We start from the raw sequence: 20,482 nt of genomic DNA on the forward strand, positions 1-20,482 counted from the left end.
TTTTTGGTTGATGTTGTTGGTTGTTAGTTGGTGGTTGTTGTTTGTTGTTGGTTTGGTTTGATGTTTGTTGGTTGATGTTGTTGGTTTGTTGGTTTGTTGGTGGTTGATGTTTGTTTGTTGTTGTTGTTGGTTGGTGGTTTGGTTAGTTGGTGGTTGATGGTTTGTTGTGGTTTGTTGTTTGGTTGGTGTTGTTGTTTGGTTGGTTTGTTTGTTGATGTTTTGTTGGTTGTTGGTTGGTGGTTGATTGTTGGTTGTTGTTTGTTGGTTGAGTTGTTGGTTTGTTGGTTTTGTTGGTTTGTTGGTTGGTGGTTGATGTTTGTTGTTGGTTGTTGGTTGGTGGTTGGTTTGTTGGTTTGGTTTGTTGTTGTTGTTGTTGTTTGTTGATGTTGTTGGTTGTTGGTTGATTGTTGTTTGTTGGTTTGTTGGTTGTTGGTTGTTGTTTGTTGGTTGGTGGTTGATGTTTGTTTGGTTGTTTTGTTTTGTTGTTGGTTGGTGGTTGAGTTGTTTGTTGGTTGTTAGTTGGTGGTTGGTGGTTGGTTGGTTGGTTGTTTGGTTGTGTTGTTGTTGTTGTTGTTTGGTTGTTGGTTGTTGTTGTTGTTGTTGTTGTTAGTTGGTTGGTTGATGTTGTTGGTTGATGTTTGTTGGTTGTTGGTTGTTGTTTGGTTGATGTTTGTTGGTTTGTTTGTTGGTTGTTGGTTGTTTGTTGTTGTTGTTGGTTGGTTGGTTTGGTTGTTGTTGATGGTTGATGTTTTGTTGGTTGTTGTTGGTTGTTTGTTGGTTTGGTTGTTAGTTTGTTTGTTGTTGGTTGGTTATTGTTTGTTGTTTGACGTGTTTGTTGTTGTTTGTTGGTTGTTGGTTGTTGGTTGAGTTGTTTGTTTTGGTTGTGTTGGTTGTTGGTTGATGTTTGTTGGTTTTGTTGGTTGTTGTTGTTGTTGGTGTTGGTTGATGTTTGGTTGGTTGTTAGTTGTTGTTGTTGGTTGTTTTGGTTGTTGGTTGGTTGGTTGATGTTGTTGGTTTGGTTGTTGTTGTTTGTTGGTTGATGTTTGTTGGTTGTTGGTTTGTTGTTGTTGTTGTTGGTTTGTTGGTTGTTGGTTGATGTTTGTTGGTTGTTGGTTGGTGGTTGGTTGTTTGTTGATGTTGTTGTTAGTTGGTTGGTTGATGTTTGTTGTTTGTTGGTTGTTGGTTGATGTTTGTTGGTTGTTGGTTGATGGTTGTTGGTTGTTGTTTGTTGTTGTTGTTGGTTTGATGTTTGTTGGTTGTTGGTTTGTTTGTTGGTTGTTGTTTGGTTGTTGGTTGATGTTTGTTGTTGTTGTTAGTTGGTGGTTGATGTTTTGTTGATGTTGTTGTTGGTTGTTGATGTTGGTTGTTGTGTTGTTGTTGGTTTGTTGTTGGTTGTTTGGTTGGTTGGTTTGTTTGTTTTGTTGGTTGGTGGTTGATGTTTGTTGGTTGTTGGTTGATGTTTGTTGGTTGTTGGTTGTTGTTTGTTGGTTGTTAGTTGGTTGGTTTGATGTTTGTTGGTTTGTTTGTTTTTGGTTTGTTGGTTGTTGGTTGTGGTTGTGTTTGTTGGTTGTTAGTTGGTGGTTGTTGGTTGTTGTTGTGTTTGTTGGTTGTTGGTTGTTGGTTTGTTAGTTTGGTTGGTTGTGGTGTTTGTTGTTGGTGTTGTTTGTTGTGTTGGTTGGTTGTTGTTGTTGGTTGATGTTGTTTGTTGGTTTGGTGGTTGTTAGTTGGTGGTTGTTGTTGTTGGTTGTTGGTGTTGGTTGGTTGATGTTTGTTGGTTGATGGTTTGTTTGGTTGTTGTTGGTTGTTGGTTGGTTTGGTTTTGTTGTTGGTTTGTTTGTTTGTTGGTTGTTGGTTGATGTTTTGTTGTTGTTTGTTGTTGTTGGTTGTTGGTTGATGTTTGTTGGTTGGTTGGTTGTGTTGTTGTTGTTGGTTGTTGGTTGTTGTTGATGTTTGTTGTTGTTTGGTTTGGTTGGTTGGTTTGTTGGTTGGTTGTTAGTTGTTTGTTGGTTGTTGGTTGATTTTGTGTTGGTTGTTTGGTTGATGTTTGTTGGTTGGTTGTTGTTGTTGGTTGATGTTTGTTGGTTTGTTGGTTGATGTTGTTGTTGTTGATGTTTGGTTGGTTGGTTGGTTGATGTTTGTTGGTTTGTTTGGTTGTTGGGTTGTTTGTTGGTTGTTGGTTTGTTGGTTGTTGGTTGATGTTTGTTTGTTGGTTGTTGTTGGTTGTGTTGGTTGTTGGTTGGTTGGTTGATGTTTGTTGGTTGGTTGGTTTGTTGTTGTTGGTTGATGTTTGGTTGTTGTTGGTGTTGTTGGTTGATGTTGGTTGTTGGTTGTATGTTGGTTGATGTTGTTGTTTGGTTGTTGTTGGTTGTTGGTTGATGTTTGTTGGGTTGGTTAGTTGTGGTTGATGTTTGTTGGTTGTTGGTTGATTGGTTGTTGTTGGTTGTTGTTTGTTTGTTGGTTGGTTGAGTTGTTGTTGGTTGATGTTTTGTTGGTTGTTGGTTGATGTTTGTTGGTTGTTGGTTGATGTTGTTGTTTGTTTGTTGGTTGGTTGGTTGATGTTTGTTGGTTGTTAGTTGGTTAGTTGTTGGTTGTTGGTTGTTGGTTTGGTTGATGTTTGTTGGTTGGTTGTTGATGTTTGTTGGTTTGTTGGTTGGTTTTGTTTGGTTGGTTGTTGGTTGATGTTTGTTGGTTGTTGTTTGTTGTTGTTGGTTGATGTTTGTTGGTTGTGGTTGAGTTGTTGTGGTTGATGTTTGTTGGTTGGTGGTTGATGTTTGTTGGTTGTTGGTTGTTGGTTGTTGGTTGTTTGTTGGTTGTTGGTTGTTGGTTGTTAGTTGGTGGTTGTTGGTTGGTGGTTGATGTTTGTTGGTTGTTGTTGGTTGGTTGGTTGGTTGTTGTTGGTTGGTTGATGTTGTTGTGGTTGATGTTGTTGGTTGTTAGTTGGTGGTTGATGTTTGTTGTTGGTTGGTTGATGTTGTTGTTGGTTGATGTTTGTTGGTTTGGTTGGTTGGTTGGTTGATGTTTGTTGGTTTTGTTGGTTGTGGTTGTTAGTTGGTTGGTTGATGGTGTTGGTTTGGTTGTTGGTTGAGTTGGTTTTGTTGGTTGTTGGTTGTTTTTGGTTGTTGTTGTTGTTGATGTTTGTTGGTTGTTGGTTGTTGTTTGTTGTTGGTTGTTGGTTGGTTTGTTTGTTGGTTGGTTGTTTGTTGTTGGTTGGTTGTGTTTGTTGGTTGTTAGTTGGTGGTTGATGTTTGTTGGTTGTTGATGTTGGTTGTTGTTGTTTGTGGTGGTTTGTTGGTGGTTTGATGTTTGTTGGTTGTTGGTTGTTGATGGTTTTGTTGGTTTGTTGGTTGGTGGTTGATGTTTGTTGGTTGTTAGTTGGTGGTTGGTTGGTTGGTTGTTGTTGTTTGTTGGTTGTTGTTGGTTGGTTTGTTGGTTGTTGGTTGGTTGGTTTGGTTGTTGGTTGTTGTTTGGTTGGTTGATGTTAGTTGGTTGTTAGTTGGTGGTTGATGTTTGTTAGTTGGTGGTTGATGATGTTTGTTGGTTGTTGGTTTGTTGGTTTGTTGTTGGTTGGTTGGTTGATGTTTTGTTGGTTGTTGTTGTTGGTTGGTTGTTAGTTGGTGGTTGATGTTTGTTGTGGTTGATGGTTTGGTTGTTTGTTGGTTGTTGGTTGATGTTTGTTGGTTGTTGGTTTGTTGTTGTTTGTTGGTTGATTGTTGGTTGTTTTGGTTGGTTGGTTGTTGGTTGTTGGTTGATGATGTTTGTTGGTTTGTTGGTTGTTGTTGGTTGTTAGTTGGTGGTTGATGTTTGTTGGTTGATGTTTGTGGTTGTTGGTTGTTAGTTGGTGGTTGATGTTTGTTGGTTGGTTGGTTGATGTTTGTTGGTTGTTAGTTGGTGGGTTTGTTGTTGTTGGTTGATGTTTGTTGGTGATGTTGTTGGTTGTGTTTGTTGGTTGTTAGTTGGTTGGTTGGTTGTTGTTGTTGGTTGTTGGTTGATGTGTGTTGGTTGTTGGTTGATGTTTGTTGGTTGTTAGTTGGTGGTTGGTGGTTGTTGGTTGATGTTTGTTGGTTGTTGGTTGGTGTTTGTTGGTTGTTAGTTGGTGTTTGTTGGTTGTTAGTTGTTGGTTGATGTTTGTTGGTTGTTGGTTGATGTTTGTTGGTTGTTGGTTGATGTTGTTGGTTGTTGGTTGGTTGGTTGGTTGGTTGATGTTTGTTGGTTGTTGGTTGGTGTTTGTTGGTTGTTGTTGGTTGTTGTTGGTTGTTGGTTGATGTTTTGTTGGTTGTTGGTTTGTTGGTTGGTGTTTGTTGGTGTTTGTTGTTAGTTGGTTTGTGGTTGATGTTTTGTTGGTTTTGTTGGTTGGTGTTTTGTTGGTTGTTAGTTGGTGGTTGGTGGTTGATGTTTGTTGGTTGTTTGTTTGATGTTGTTGTTGGTTGATGTTTTGGTTGGTTGTTGGTTGATGTTTTGTTGGTTGTTTGGTTGATGTTTGTTGGTTGATGTTGGTTGGTTGTTGGTTGATGTTTGTTGGTTGTTAGTTGGTTGTTGGTGGTTGATGTTTGTTGGTTGTTGGTTGGTGTTTGTTGGTTTGTTAGTTGGTGGTTGGTGGTTGTTGGTTGATGTTTGTTGTTGTTTGTTGGTTGTTGTGTTGGTTGTTTGTTGTTGTTGTTGGTTTGGTTGGTTTTGGTTGATGTTGTTGGTTGTTGGTTGGTAGTTGGTGTTGGTTTGTTGGTTGTTGGTTGGTGTTTTGTTGGTTTGTTTTTGGTTGTTAGTTTGGTGGTTGATGGTTTGTTGGTTGTTGGTTGGTTGGTTTGTTGGTTGGTTAGTTGGTGGTTGGTGGTTGATGTTTGTTGGTTGGTGTGTTGTGTTGTTGTTGGTTGGTTGGTTGTTGGTTGATGTTGTTGGTTGTTTGTTGTTGTTTGAGTTGTTTGTTGATGTTGTTGGTTGTTGTTGTGTTGTTGGTTGTTGAGTTGGTTTGGTTGGTGGTTGATGTTTGTTGGTTTGTTGGTTGTTGGTTGGTGTTTGTTGGTTGTGTTAGTTGGTGGTTTTGGTTGGTTGTTGGTTGATGTTTGTTTGGTTGTTTGGTTGTTGTTTGGATGTTTGTTGGTTGTTGGTTGTTGTTTGTTGTTGTTGGTTGTTAGTTGGTGGTGTTGTTTGTTGGTTTGTTGTTTGATGTTTGTTGTTGTTGGTGGTTGTTGGTTGATGTTTGTTGTTGGTTGTTTGTTGGTGTTTGTTGGTTTGTTGGTTGTTAGTTGGTGGTTGATGTTTGTTGGGTTGTTGGTTTGTTGGTTGGTGTTTGTTTGGTTGGTGGTTGATGTTTGTTGGTTGTTAGTTGGTTGGTTGTTTGTTGTTGTTGGTTGATGTTTGTTGGTTGTTTGGTTGATGTTTGTTGGTTGTTAGTTGGTGGTTGTTGTGTTGTTGGTTGTTGGTTGATGTTGTGGTTGGTTGTTGGTTGATGTTTGTTGGTTGTTGGTTGTTGGTTGGTGGTTGTTGGTTGTTGTTGTTGTTGGTTGTTGTTGGGTTTTGTTGGTTGTTGGTTTGGTGTTTGTTTGGTTGTTGGTTTGTTGGTTGTGTTGTTTGTTGGTTGATGTTTGTGGTTGTTTGTTGTGGTTTGTTGGTTGTTGGTTGTTGGTTGGTGGTTGTTGTTGTTGTTGTTGTTGGTTGTGTGGTTTGTTGGTTGTTGGTTGGTTGGTTGTTGGTTGTTGGTTGTTGTTGATGTTTGGTTGTTGGTTGTTGGTTGGTGTTTGTGGTTGTTGTTGTTGTTGTTGGTTGTTAGTTTGGTTTGGTTGTGTTTGTTGGTTGTTGTTTGTGGTTGTTAGTTGTTGGTTGGTGGTTGTTGTTTGTTGTTGTTGTTGAATGTTTGTTTGGTTGGTTGGTTGTTGTTGTTGTTGATGTTTGTTGGTGTTGGTTGATGTTTGTTGGTTGTTGGTTGTTGATGTTTGTTGGTTGATGTTGTGTTGGTTGTTGGTTGATGTTTGTTGGTTGTTAGTTGGTTGGTTGGTTGGTTGATTGGTTTGTTGGTTGTTGGTTGGTTGGTTTTGTTGGTTGTGTTGGTTGTTGGTTGGTTGTTGGTTGATGTTTGTTGGTTGGTTGGTTGTTTGGTTGATGTTTGTTGGTTGTTGGTTGGTTGTTTGTTGGTTGTTGGTTGTTAGTTGGTGGTTGATGTTTGTTGGTTTGTTGGTTGGTTGTTTGTTGGTTGTTGGTTGTTGGTTGGTTGGTTTGATGTTTGTTGGTTGTTGGTTGGTGTTTGTTTGGTTGTTGTTGGTGGTTGTTGGTGTTGATGTTTGTTTGTTGTTGTTGTTGATGTTTGTTGGTGTTTGGTTGGTTGGTTGGTTGATGGTTTGTTTTGTTGTTGTTGTTGGTTGATGTTTGTTGATGTTTGTTGGTTGTTGTGGTTGTTGGTTTGATGTTTGTTGGTTGTTAGTTGGTTGGTTGGTGGTTGATGTTTGTTGGTTGTTGTTGGTGGTTGTGTTTGTTGGTTGTTGTTGGTTGTTTGGTGGTTGTTTGGTTGATGTTTGTTGGTTGTTGGTTGTTGGTTTGTTGTTTGTTGGTTTGTTGGTTGGTGTTGTTGGTTGTTGGTTGTTGATGTTTGTTGGTTTGGTTGATGTTTGTTGGTTGTTGTTGTTGGTTGTTTGTTGGTTGTTGGTTGGTGGTTGGTGGTTGATGTTTGTTGGTTGTTAGTTTGATGGTTTGTTGGTTGTTGGTTGGTTGGTTGATGGTTTGGTTTGTTGTTGGTTGGTTGTTTGTTTTGTTGGTTGTTGGTTGTTAGTTGGTTGGTTGATGTTTGTTGGTTTGTTGGTTGTTGGTTGGTTGTTTGTGGTTGGTTGGTTGTGGTTGATGTTTGTTGGGTTGTTGGTTGATGTTTGTTGGTTGGTTTGGTTGGTGGTTTGTTGTTGGTGGTTGATGTTTGTTGTTGGTTGTTGGTTGTTGTTGTTTGTTGGTTTGGTTGGTTGTTGGTTGATGTTTGTTTGGTTGTTGGTTGATGTTTGTTGGTTTGTTGTTGGTGGTTGATGTTTATTGGTTGTTGGTTGGTTGTTGTTAGTTGGTGGTTGATGTTGTTGTTGGTTGTGTTGTTGGTTGGTTGATGTTTGTTGGTTGGTGGTTGATGTTTGTTGGTTGTTGGTTGATGTTTGTTGGTTGGTTGGTTGGTGTTGATGTTGTTGGTTGTTGTTTTGGTTGGTTGGTGGTTGTTGTTGTTGTTTGTTGGTTGATGTTTGTTGGTTGTTGTTGGTTGTTTGTTTGGTTGTTGGTTTGTTTTGTTGGTTGGTTGGTTGATGTTTGTTGGTTGTTGGTTGATTGTTTGTTGGTTGTTGGTTGGTTGTTGTTTTGTTGGTTGTTGGTTGATGTTTGTTGGTTTGTTGTTGGTGGTTGTTGTTGTTGGTTGTTGTTGTTGGTTGGTGTTTGTTTGTTAGTTGGTGGTTGATGTTTGTTGGTTGTTGGTTGATGTTTGTTTGGTTGGTTGGTTGGTGGTTTTGATGTTTGGTGGTTGATGTTTGTTTGGTTGTTGGTTGATGGTTGGTTGTTGGTTGTTGTTGGTTGTTGTTGATGTTTGTTGGTTGTTGGTTGATGTTTGTTGGTTGTTAGTTGGTGGTTTGTTGTTGGTTGTTGGTTTGGTTGGTTTGTTGGTTGGTGGTTTGTTGTTGGTTGGTTTGTTGTTTGTGTTGGTTGTTGTTGGTTGGTTGATGTTGTTGGTTGTTGTTGGTTTTGGTTGATGTTTGTTGGTTGGTGGTTGATGGTTTGTTGGTTGGTTGGTTTGTTAGTTGGTGGTTGATGTTTGGTGTTGTTGTTGGTTGATGTTTGTTGGTTGTTGGTTGTGTTGATGTTTGTTGGTTTTGTTGGTTGGTTGTTGTTGTTGGTTGGTTTGATTGTTTGTTGTTGGTTGTTGGTTGATGTTTGTTGGTTGTTGATTTGTTGGTGGTTGTTGGTGTTGGTTGGTTGATGTTTGTTGGTTGTTGTGTTGTTGTTTGTTGTTTGTTGGTTGATGTTTGTTGGTTGTTAGTTGGTGGTTGTTGTTGTTGTTGTTGGTTGTTGTTTGTTGGTTGTTGGTTGATGTTTGTTGGTTGTTGGTGTTGATGTTTGGTTGGTTTGTTGGTTGATGTTTGGTTGTGTTTGTTGGTTGTTGGTTGGTTGGTTGTTGGTTGTTGGTTGTTGTTGGTTGTTGTTGGTTGGTTTGGTTGATGTTTGGTTGGTTGGTGGTTGATGGTTTGTTGGTTTGTTAGTGTTGGTTGATGTTGTTGGTTGTTGTTGGGTTGTTGTGTTGTTGGTTGATGTTTGTTGGTTGTTGGTTGATGGTTTGGTTGTTGTTGGTTGATGTTGGTTGTGGTTGATGTTTGTTGGTTGTTGTTGGTTGTTGATTGTTGGTTGTTGGTTGATGTTTTGGTTGTTGGTGGTTGATTTTGGTTGTTGGTTGATGTTTGTTGGTTTGTTGGTTGGTGGTTGATGTTGTGTTGGTTGTTTGTTGATGTTTGTTGGTTGTTGGTTGGTTGGTTTGTTAGTTGTTGTTGGTTGATGTTTTTGGTTGTTGGTTGATGTTTGTTTGGTTGTTTGTTGGTGGTTGATGTTTGTGTTTGTTGTTGTTGTGTTGTTGGATGTTTGTTGGTTGTTGGTTTGGTTGTTGTTGGTTGGTTGTTGGTTGTTGTTGATGTTTTGTTGGTTGTTGGTTGATGTTTGTTGGTTAGTTGTTGGTTAGTTGTTGGTTAGTTGTTGGTTAGTTGTTGGTTGGTTGTTGGTTAGTTGTTGGTTTGTTGGTTGTTGTTGTTGGTTGGTGTTGGTTGGTTGGTTGTTGGTTGTTGGTTGGTTGATGTTTGTTTGTTGGTTTGTTGGTTGTTGTTGGTTGTGTTGTTGGTGGTTGTTTGGTTGATGTTTGTTGGTTTGATGTTGTTGGTTAGTTGTTGGTTAGTTGTTGGTTAGTTGTTGGTTGTTGGTTTGGTTGGTGGTTGATGTTGTTGTTGGTTGGTTGTGTTGGTGGTTGATGTTTGTTGTTGTTGGTTGTTGGTTGGTGTTTTTGTTAGTTGGTGGTTGATGGTTTGTTGGTTGTTAGTTTGTTTGGTTGATGTTTGTTGGTTGTTTGGTTGGTGGTTGTTTGTTGGTGTTGTTGGTTGGTGGTTTGTTGGTTGTGTGGTTGTTGGTTGGTGGTTGTTGGTTGTTGGTTGGTGGTTGTTAGTTGGTGGTTGTTGGTTGTGGTGTTGGTTGTTTGTTGGTGTTGTTATGTTGGTTGGTTGTGTTGGTTTGTTGTTGGTTTGTTAGTTGGTGGTTGTTGGTTGTTGGTTGATGTTTGTTGGTTGTTGGTTGATGTTGTTGTTGTTGTTGGTTGTTGGTTGTTGGTTTGTTGGTTGTTGGTTGGTTGTTGTTGTTGTTGGTGGTTGATGTTTGTTGGTTGGTTGGTTTGATGTTTGTTTGGTTGTTGGTTGTGTTTGTTGGTTGGTGGTTTTGTTTGTTGGTTGTTAGTTGGTGGTTGTTGGTTGTTGGTTTGTTTTGTTGGTTGTTGGTTGATGTTTGTTTGTTTGTGGTTGATGTTTTGTTGGTTGTTAGTTTGGTTGGTTGTTTGTTGTTGTTGGTTGATGGTTTGTTGGTTGTTGGTTGATGTTTTGTTGGTTGTTGGTTGGTTTGGTTTGTTGTTGGTGGTTGATGGTTGTTGGTTGTTGGTTGGTTGTTGTTGTGGTTGGTGTTGTTTGTTGGTGGTTGGTGGTTGTTGTTGTTGTTGGTTGATGTTTGTTGGTTGTTTGGTTGGTTGTTGTTTGTTGTTTGGTTGTTTAGTTGGTTGGTTGATGTTTTTGTTGGTTGTTGGTTGGTTGGTTGTTGTTTGTTGGTTGTTGGTTGGTGGTTGTTTGGTTGTTGTTGGTTGGTTGGTTGGTTTGGTTGTGTTGGTTGGTGTTGTTGTGGTTGGTTGTGGTTGTTGGGTTGTGGTGGTTGTTGTTGTTGTTGTGGTTGGTTGGGTTGTTGGTTGGTTGGTTGGTTTGTTGGTTGTTGTTGTTGTTGTTTGTTGGTGGTTGTTAGTGGTTGGTTGGTTTGTGGTTGGTTGGTTGATGTTTGTTGGTGAGTTGGTTTGGTTTGGTTGTTGGTGTTGTTGGTTGTTGGTTGTTGTTGTTGGTTTGTTGGTTTGGTGGTTTGTTAGTTTGGTTGTTGTGGTTGAGTTGTGGTTGTTGGTTGGTTGGTTGATGTTTGTTGGTTTTTGGTTGATGTTTGTTGGTTGTTGGTGTTGGATGGTTTGTTGGTTGTTGGTTTGTGGTTGTTTGTTAGTTGGTGGTTATGTTGCGTTGGTGGTTTGGTGGTTGTTAGTTGGTGTTTGTTGTGTTTGGTTGGTTGTTGGTTGGTGGTTTGTTAGTGGTGGTTGGTTGGTGTTGTTAGTTGGTGGTTTGGTGGTTGTTTTGTTGTGTTGGTGTTAGTTGTTGTGGTTGGTTGTTTGGTGGTTGGTTGGTTGGTGTTGTTGTTGGTGGTTGGTGTTGTTGTTGGTTTGGTTTGTTGGTGGTTGTTAGTTGTTGGTTGGTTGTTAGTTTGGTGGTTGGTGGTTGTTTGTTGGTTTGTTAGTTGTTGTTGGTTGGTGGTTGTTAGTTGGTTGGTGTTAGTTGGTGTTAGTGGTGGTTTGGTTGTTAGTTGGTGGTAGTGGTTGGTTTGTTGGTTGGTTGGTGGTTGTTGGTTGTTGGTTGGTGGTTGTTAGTTGGTGGTTGGTGGTTGTTAGTTGGTGGTTGGTGTTTGGTTGGTGGTTGTTGTGGTGTTGTTAGTTGTTGGTTGGTGGTTGTTAGTTGGTGGTTGTTAGTTGGTGGTTGGTGGTTGTTTGTTGTTGGTTGTTGGTTGGTGGTTGGTGGTTGTTAGTTGGTGGTTGTAGTTTGTGGTTGGTGGTTGTTAGTTGGTGGTTGTGGTTGTTAGTTGGTGGCTGGTGGTTGTTGGTTGGTCCACACTCATAGTCCAAACCTGTTCCTCCACACAGTCATGATAACAGAAATATTTTAAGTTCTTTCATGCCAGAAATAACACGATCACAGAACAGGTTTTAAAGATAACAACAGCAATAATACAGTTGATTTTTATCGCGCTTTTGTAAACACTCAAAGACGTGTAGTACATATTAAACAAAGACAAAGTACAGGCATGATTTAAATGTTTTGTGTGTGTTTTGTGTGTGTGTTTGTGTGTGTTTGTGTGTGTGTGTGTGTGTGTGTGTGTGTGTGTGTGTGTTTGTGTGTGTTTGTGTGTGTGTTGTGTGTGTGTTTGTGTGTGTTTGTGTGTGTGTGTGTTTGTGTGTGTGTGTGTGTGTGTTTGTGTGTGTGTGTTTTTGTGTGTGTGTTTGTGTGTGTTTTGTGTGTGTTTGTGTGTGTGTGTTGTGTGTGTGTTTGTGTGTGTGTTTGTGTGTGTTTGTGTGTGTTTGTGTTGTGTTTTGTGTGTGTTTGTGTGTGTTGTTTGTGTGTGTGTGTTTGTGTGTTGTGTGTTGTGTGTTTGTGTGTGTTTGTGTGTGTTTGTGTGTGTTTGTGTGTGTTTGTGTGTGTTGGTGTGTGTGTGTGTTTGTGTGTGTTGTTGTGTGTGTTTTGTGTGTGTTTTGTGTGTGTGTTTGTGTGTGTGTTTGTGTGTGTGTGTTGTGTGTGTTTTGTGTGTGTTTGTGTGTGTGTGTGTTTGTGTGTGTTTTGTGTGTTTGTGTGTGTTTGTGTGTGTTTGTGTGTGTTTTGTGTGTGTTTATGTGTTTGTGTGTGTGTTTTGTGTGTTTGTGTGTGTTTGTGTGTGTTTTGTGTGTGTTTGTGTGTTTTGTGTGTGTTTGTGTGTATTTTGTGTGTATTTTGTGTGTGTTTTGTGTGTTTGTGTGTGTTGTGTGTGTGTTTTGTGTGTGTTGTGTGTGTGTGTTTGTGTGTGTTTTGTGTGTTTGTGTGTGTTTTTGTGTGTGTGTGTGTTTGTGTGTGTGTTTGTGTGTGTTTTGTGTGTGCTTTTTTGTGTGTATTGTGTGTGTGTTGTTGTGTGTGTGTTTTGTGTGTGTTGTGTGTTTGTGTGTTTGTGTGTGTTTTGTGTGTGTTTTGTGTGTGTTTGTGTGTGTTTTGTGTGTGTGTTTGTGTGTGTTTTTGTGTGTGTGTGTGTGTGTGTTTTGTGTGTTTTTGTGTGTTTTGTGTGTGTTTGTGTTTTGTGTGTTTGTGTGTGTTTGTGTGTGTGTTTTGTGTGTGTTTGTGTGTTTTGTGTGTGTTTGTGTGTGTTTTTGTGTGTGTTTTTGTGTGTTTGTGTGTGTTGTGTGTGTGTGTGTTGTGTGTGTTTTGTGTGTGTGTTTTGTGTGTGTGTGTGTGTGTGTGTGTGTGTGTGTGTGTGTGTGTGTTTTGTGTGTGTGTTTGTGTGTGTTTTGTGTGTGTTTTTGTGTATTTGTGTGTGTGTTTTGTGTGTGTTTGTGTGTGTTTTGTGTGTGTTTTGTGTGTATTTGTGTGTGTTTGTGTGTGTGTTGTGTGTGTTTTGTGTGTGTGTGTGTGTGTGTGTGTGTGTGTGTTTGTGTGTGTTTGTGTGTGTTTTGTGTGTGTTTTGTGTGTTTGTGTGTTTTGTGTGTTTGTGTGTGTTTTGTGTGTGTGTTGTGTGTGTGTGTTGTGTGTGTGTTTTGTGTGTGTTTTGTGTGTGTGTGTGTGTGTGTGTGTGTTGTGTTGTGTGTGTGTTTGTGTGTGTTTTGTGTGTGTTGTGTGTGTGTTTTTGTGTGTGTTGTGTGTGTTTGTGTGTGTTTGTGTGTGTTTTGTGTGTGTTTTGTGTGTTGTGTGTGTTTTGTGTGTTTTTGTGTGTTTTGTGTGTGTTTTGTGTGTGTTTGTGTGTGTTTGTGTGTGTTTGTGTGTGTGTGTTTGTGTGTGTTTTGTGTGTTTTGTGTGTGTTTTGTGTGTGTTTGTGTGTGTTTTGTTTGTGTTGTGAGGATTTCCCAACACTTGTGTGGATAAAGACTCAAAGCTTCATGACTTCAGAGATGGTGACACCTGGTGGTCGACTGAAGCCACAGCAGCTTCTGAAGAGACTGAAGCACTGGCCCCGTTTCAGTGTCAGGAAGAGTCTGGGTGTTTTTTTGTTGTTGTTTGTGTGTTTTGTGTGTGTTCTGTCCTGATTTAGTCCTGGTTTAGTCCTGGTTTAGTTCTGGTTTAGTCCTGGTTTAGTCCTGGTCCTGGTTTAGTCCTGGTTTAGTTCTGGTTTAGTCCTGGTTTAGTCCTGGTTTAGTTTCTGGTTTAGTCCTGGTCTGGTTTAGTCCTGGGTCCTGGTTTAGTCCTGGTTTAGTCCTGGTTTAGTCCTGGTTTAGTCCTGGTTTAGTCCTGGTTTAGTTCTGGTTTAGTCCTGGTTTAGTTCTGGTTTAATCCTCGTGTAGTCCTGGTTTAGTCCTGGTTTAGTTCTGGTTTAGTCCTGGTTTAGTCCTGGTTTAGTCCTGGTTTAGTTCTGTTTTAGTCCTGGTGTAGTCCTGGTTTAGTCCTGGTTTCGTCCTGGTTTAGTCCTGGTTTAGTTCTGGTTTAGTCCTGGTCTAGTCCTGGTGTAGTCCTGGTTTAGTTCTGGTTTTAGTCCTGGTTTCGTCCTGGTTGTAGTCCTGGTTTAGTCCTGGTTTAGTTCTGGTTTAGTTCTGGTTTAGTTCTGGTTTAGTCCTGGTTTAGTTCTGGTTTAGTCCTGGTGTAGTCCTGGTTTAGTCCTGGTTTAGTCCTGGTTTAGTTCTGGTTTAGTCCTGGTCTAGTCCTGGTCCTGGTTTAGTCCTGGTTTAGTCCTGGTTTAGTTCTGGTTTAGTCCCTGGTTTAGTCCTGGTTTAGTTCTGGTTTAGTTCTGGTTTAGTCCTGGTCTAGTCCTGGTGTAGTCCTGGTTTAGTCCTGGTTTAGTTCTGGTTTAGTCCTGGTTTAGTCCTGGTTTAGTTCTGGTTTAGCTCTGGTTTAGTTCTGGTTTAGTCCTGGTTTATACCTGGTTTATTCCTGGTTTAGTTCTTGTTTAGTCCTGGTTTAGTCCTGGTTTAGTCCTGGTTTAGTCCTGGTTTAGTCCTGGTTTAGTTCTGGTTTAGTCCTGGTCTAGTCCTGGTGTAGTCCTGGTTTAGTCCTGGTTTAGTTCTGGTTTAGTCCTGGTTTAGTCCTGGTTTAGTTCTGGTTTAGCTCTGGTTTAGTTCTGGTTTAGTCCTGGTTTTATACCTGGTTTATTCCTGGTTTAGTTTTTGTTTAGTCCTGGTTTAGTCCTGGTTTATACCTGGTTTATTCTGGTTTAGTTCTTGTTTAGTCCTGGTTTAGTTCTGGTTTAGTTCCTGGTTTAGTCTGGTCTAGTCCTGGTGGTTTAGTCCTGGTTTAGTCCTGGTTTTAGTCCTGGTTTAGTCCTGGTTTATTCCTGGTTTATTCCTGGTTTAGTCCTGGTTTAGTCCTGGTTTAGTTCTTGTTTAGTCCTGGTTTAGTCCTGGTTTCGGTACAGATGCAGTTTCCTGCTTTGGCTGTTTTTCTCTCTGACTCGAGTCACGGGTCTGAACTTCTTTGACTTTGACTCTGCCTGGCAACAAGTGACGGCTGAAATGTGATTGGTCAAAAGATTTAATATGAAAATCCATGTGTGGAAGCAGCACAAGCATCGGAAAAACTCTGGAAAAAAAGAGGACAGAACATTTGGAATAATTTTATAATAATAATATAATTAACATCCGTCTGAGATTTAGAGATTTTTATAGGCCAGTAGAGAAGGACTTGCAGGGTTAGGGTTATCGGTCACTTGATTTACGTCGGACACTTTAATTATGTCAAGCACTTTATTTGCTATTACTTTATTTATGTCAGTCAGTTTACGTATGTCGGTAAATTTATGTATGTCGATCACTTTATTTATGTCGGTCACTTTATTTATGTCGGTCACTTTATTTACGTCGGTCACTTTATTTACGTCGGTCACTTTATTTACGTCGGTCACTTTATTCATGTCGGTCAGTTTATTCATGTCGGTCAGTTTATTTACGTCGGTCAGTTTATTTACGTCGGTCACTTTAAATTTGTTCGGGACACTGGGAGGAAACTGTTAAAATCACACCAATTATGCCTAAATTGACGTAAAATATTGAAATATTCACTGTGTTGCTGTAACTGTTCCTGAGATGTAAACAGGCAGATCGGTGCATCGGCCGAAACACAGACGGGTCGATATGAGTCTGTCTGTATCTGTCGCCGTATTTATTTACCTGTTTGCCGATCTCTGTCTGATAATCGTCTGGTTGTAGCAGGACACGGGCCCGGCTCAGACGTCCGGCACAGGTGGGCAGGTGGGAATTCTCTTTCTGGGAAACTACCCTGGAATGTTTTCTGGAATCTGGCTGGACTGGCAGGTGCTGGCATCGACGGCGCTGCCAACCAAAACAATGCCAAATATAAACAGTGATGATGACGGTGGACAAAAGCCAGTCGACTGCGGCTGGTCCCACGGTACGACGCTCCAGGAAGTTACAAAAAAAACAAAACTGAGTCACATTACAGCACATGATTGGTATTTGTTAGGCACATGATACATGATAGGTGTGTGATAGGTTAATGATAGGCACATAAAGGGCATAATTAATGTTCTGATACGAGAAAAAAGAAAAATGTTCCGCATGTTTTTAGCCAACAACCTACTTTTCAGATTATACAATGTGATGATGTCGTGCTTTCACTCAGGGGCAAGAGACAGTTTTTCCTGTTAAATATATTTTATTTTACCATGAAATATCTAAAATATTGATCCTGATCATTTCTATTTCTGAGTAAACACGAGACCTGCTATATTCATTTAGTTTTTCATTTTATTTATTTGTTTGAGTGAGGTAAAACTAAATCAACGACACTAACAAAAAAACAAACAAAAACGAAACGAGGACATGAACAGATTTGGGACCTGGTGCTCAAAAGGAGGAGGATGAAGTTTAAAAAAACTTCTAATGTTTTACCCCAGTTGTTTTACATAATCAAATAGACACTTTTTGTTGTTGTTGTTTTGCTTACCTGTCGTATGCATTTGATAAATACACACACACACACACAGCGGATGTGTGAGATTTCATGTGAAGACTGGACTTTAGTGAGGGTCCACGTGGTTCAGAGGGACGTACTCGAGGCGGGGGCCACTTCACGTCAAGGCGACCACTTTAACTGTAAAGTAGGAAACACTGATAAATCCATTACTGTCCTATAGTAAAGTGTGACTTCAGGGACCAGGACTAAACCAGGACTAAACCAGGACTTAACCAGGTCTAAACCAGGACTTAACCAGGTCTAAACCAGGTCTAAACCAGGACTAAACCAGGACTTAACCAGGTCTAAACCAGGTCTAAACCAGGTCTAAACCAGGACTAAACCAGGACTAAACCAGGACTAAACCAGGTCTAAACCAGGTCTAAACCAGGTCTAAACCAGGACTTAACCAGGTCTAAACCAGGTCTAAACCAGGACTTTGGGACGGGCCTGGAGGTGAGCCTGTGTAGACGTGAGTGACTGCAGGTGAAAAGGACCGGCGCAGAGCTCAGGGCAGCCGTCACCCGATCGCGCTTTGGGGACTCCCTGCTCCACAGACTCGGGGTTCTCTCTCTCTCGCTCTCATGTCCAAGATTAATTCTGGTTTAATTCTGATTTAGACCTGGTTTAGACCTGGTTCGGTCCTGGTTTAGTCCTCCTGGTTTAGTCATGAATCACGTACCCCCACTTAAAAACTCTCCACTACACACTGGTCATGAATAACAGTAATAATCATGAATAACAGTAATAATCATGAATAACAGTAATACATAATAATAATCATGAATAACAGTAATAATCATGAATAACAGTAATACATAATAATAATCATGAATAACAGTAATAATCATGAATAACAGTAATAATCATGAATAACAGTAATAATCATGAATAACAGTAATACATAATAATAATCATGAATAACAGTAATAATCATGAATAACAGTAATACATAATAATAATCATGAATAACAGTAATAATCATGAATAACAGTAATAATCATGAATAACAGTAATACACAGTAATAATAATTTGTATCGCGTCGCTGTTGCAGATGCAGTTTGTTGTTTTGTCTGGTTTTCTCTCTGACTTGAGTCTCGGGTCTGGACTCGGTGTCGTTGTCGTTCGCTGTTAAAGACCCCGATGACACCAACTCAAAATCTGATTGGTTGAAGCGACAGTTTCGTGGACATTTGGTTTGTGTTCGAGTTTCTGCAGAACAGTGACTGTGAAGGAGTCTGACTTTTTTGACTTTGACTCTGCCCGGCAACAGATGATGTCTGAAATGTGATTGGTCAAATACTTTAATATGAAAACACATGTGTGGAGCAGCACAAATATTCAGTATAAGTGCAGATACACACACACACACACACACACACATATGCATAACACATATATACATACACACAATAATAATAACAATAATCATAAAGAAAGCACAAAGTTTATTGTTTTTGATCGTACAAAATAAACAATAATGAGAATGTGAAATTAGCACAAACGTCTGGAGATGAACAGGTTTGATTTCCTCATCTGTTGGTGGTTTTCAGATTCTAGATTGTGATGATGTCGCACTCACAGGTGGGGGCGAGGGTCTGATTTTCCCTGTTGGCCGTTTCAGACGACGCAACACAACACAACAAAACACAACAAAACACAACACAACACAACACAAAACAAAACACAACACAACACAACACAACACAACACAAAACAACACAAAACAACACAAAACAACACAACACAACACAACATAACACAACATAACACAACATAACACAACAAACAACACAACATAACACAACACAACACAACACAACACAACACAACACAACATAACACAACACAACACAACACAAAACAACACAACAAAACACAACACAACACAACACAACATAACACAACATAACACAACAACACAACACAACATAACACAACATAACACAAACAACACAACACAACATAACACAACACAACACAACATAACACAACATAACACAACACAACAACACAACACAACAAACACAAACACAACACAACACAACACAACACAACACAACACAACACAACACAAACACAACACAAAACAACACAACACAACATAACACAACATAACACAACATAACACAACACAACACAACATAACACAACATAACACAACATAACACAACACAACACAACATAACACAACACAACACAACACAACACAACACAACACAAAACAACAACACAACATAACACAACACAACACAACATAACACAACATAACACAACATAACACACAACACAACACAACACAACACAACACAACATAACACAACATAACACAACACAACACAACACAACACAACACAACACAACACAACACAACATAACACAACACAACACAACACAAAACACAACAAACACAACACAACACAACACAACATAACACAAACAACAAACACAAACAACACAACAACAAACACAACACAACATAACACAACAAACACAACATAACACAACACAAACACACAACACAACACAACACAACACAACATAACAAACAACAACAACACAACACACACAAACAACACAACATAACAAACAACATAACACAACATAACACAACACAACACAACACAAAACAACACAACACAACAAACACATAACAAACATAACACAAACACAACACAACAACACAACACAACACAAAACAACACAAACAAACACAACATAACACAAACAACATAACACAACATAACACAACACAAAACAACACAAAACAACACAACATAACACAACATAACACAACACAAAACAAACACAACACAAAACAACACAACACAACACAACACAACACAACACAAACAACACAACACAAAACAACACAAACACAACACAACATCAACACAACACAACACAACAAACACACAAACACACACACACAACACAACACAACATAACACAAACATAAACAACAACACAACATACACAACAACAACACAAACAACACAACACAAACAAACACAACACAAAAACAACATCAACACAACACAACAACACAAACACACAAACACACAAACAACACAACACAACACAACACACAACACAACACAACACAACACACAAACAAACAAACAAACAAACAACACACAAACAACAACACAACACAACACAACACAACACAAACAACACAAACACAACACACAAACAACACAAAACAACACAACACACAAACAACACAAACACAACAACAACACAACACAACACAAAACAACACAAAACAACACAAAACAACACAACACAACACACAACACAACACAAACACAACACAAACAAAACAACACAACACAACACAAACAAAACAACACAAACAAACAACACAAACAACACAACACAACACAACACACACAAAACAACACAAACAAACAACACAAACACAACACAAAACAACACAAAACAACACAACACAACACAACACAACACAACACAACAACACAACACAACACAACACAAAACAACACAAACACAACACAACACACAACACAACACAACACAAACACAACACAACACAACACAACACAACACAAACACAAAACAACAAACAACATAACACAACACAACACAACAAAACAACACAAAACAACACAACACAACACAAACATAACACAACACAACACAACACAACACAACACAACACAACACAACACAACACAAAACAACACAACACAACACAACACAACACAACACAACACAACACAACATTCTACAGTGTTATTTAATACCGATGGGGCCAAGTCATATTAATATTGTTAAAATGCAGATTTTTGTTGACTGAAACTGACAGAAATGTTCACGTTCAACATTTGTGAATTTACATTTTGATTTTGGAAATTTCATGGTAAAGTGCAGTGTAATTAATAGAAAAATCCGTCTCTTACCTCCGAGTCTGAGAGTCCGACATCGCCACAGTCTAGAATCTGAAAACGCTCTTTCTTTTGGTCACATTGTGCTCTGTCGTGGAACATCCAAAAGGTAAATGCACAAATACTGAATCGGTTCATTTCCACGGGCGATTCGACTCAAGAACTCACTGTGTTATAACGAAAATGTGCATTTAAACAATATTCATTTCATCTTCCCCCGTCTGTATTAAATAGTATTGGCCTGTAGAATGTTGTGAGTTGAGATTATTATTTTAACTATAGCAAAAAAAAATAATTTGAAGTTCGGGTAATGGGGGGAACGCAGCCACGATCTCCGACTTATGTCTTGATCCAAAACGGTTTGTGGCACATTTCAGAAAACACAAGTAAACATTAAACTAAGACAAAACTGAGGCATGATTTAAAAGCAGGTTAGACTTTCAAAGTGGCTCTGAACAGGTGAGGTTTTGGTTTTGGGCGGGTTCTCGAAGCCGGACATTTCGGTGCAGTCACGGATTCGCCTTTAACGATGACGGTAAGAGCCGAGCATCCACCTGCAGCCCGACGCGCCAACGGGACAGCCCAGTTATAAAGAGGAGCACAGACACACCCTCATCCAGGCCTAGAAAAAAGAAGTGCAGCCAGAGAAGAGTCAGAAGAGC

General features: G+C 39.5%; 1 protein-coding gene across 1 annotated transcript in view; it reads left to right on the plus strand.

Annotated features, from left to right (window-relative positions):
• Nucleotides 1-20,482, plus strand: part of LOC129412093 (interferon-induced very large GTPase 1-like) — a 218,737-nt gene that overhangs the window by 132,477 nt on the left and 65,778 nt on the right.

Source organism: Boleophthalmus pectinirostris, unplaced genomic scaffold (genome assembly GCF_026225935.1).
Source record: "Boleophthalmus pectinirostris isolate CB_2022bp ecotype Guang Dong unplaced genomic scaffold, ASM2622593v1 HiC_scaffold_7, whole genome shotgun sequence".
Taxonomy (NCBI): domain Eukaryota; kingdom Metazoa; phylum Chordata; class Actinopteri; order Gobiiformes; family Gobiidae; genus Boleophthalmus; species Boleophthalmus pectinirostris.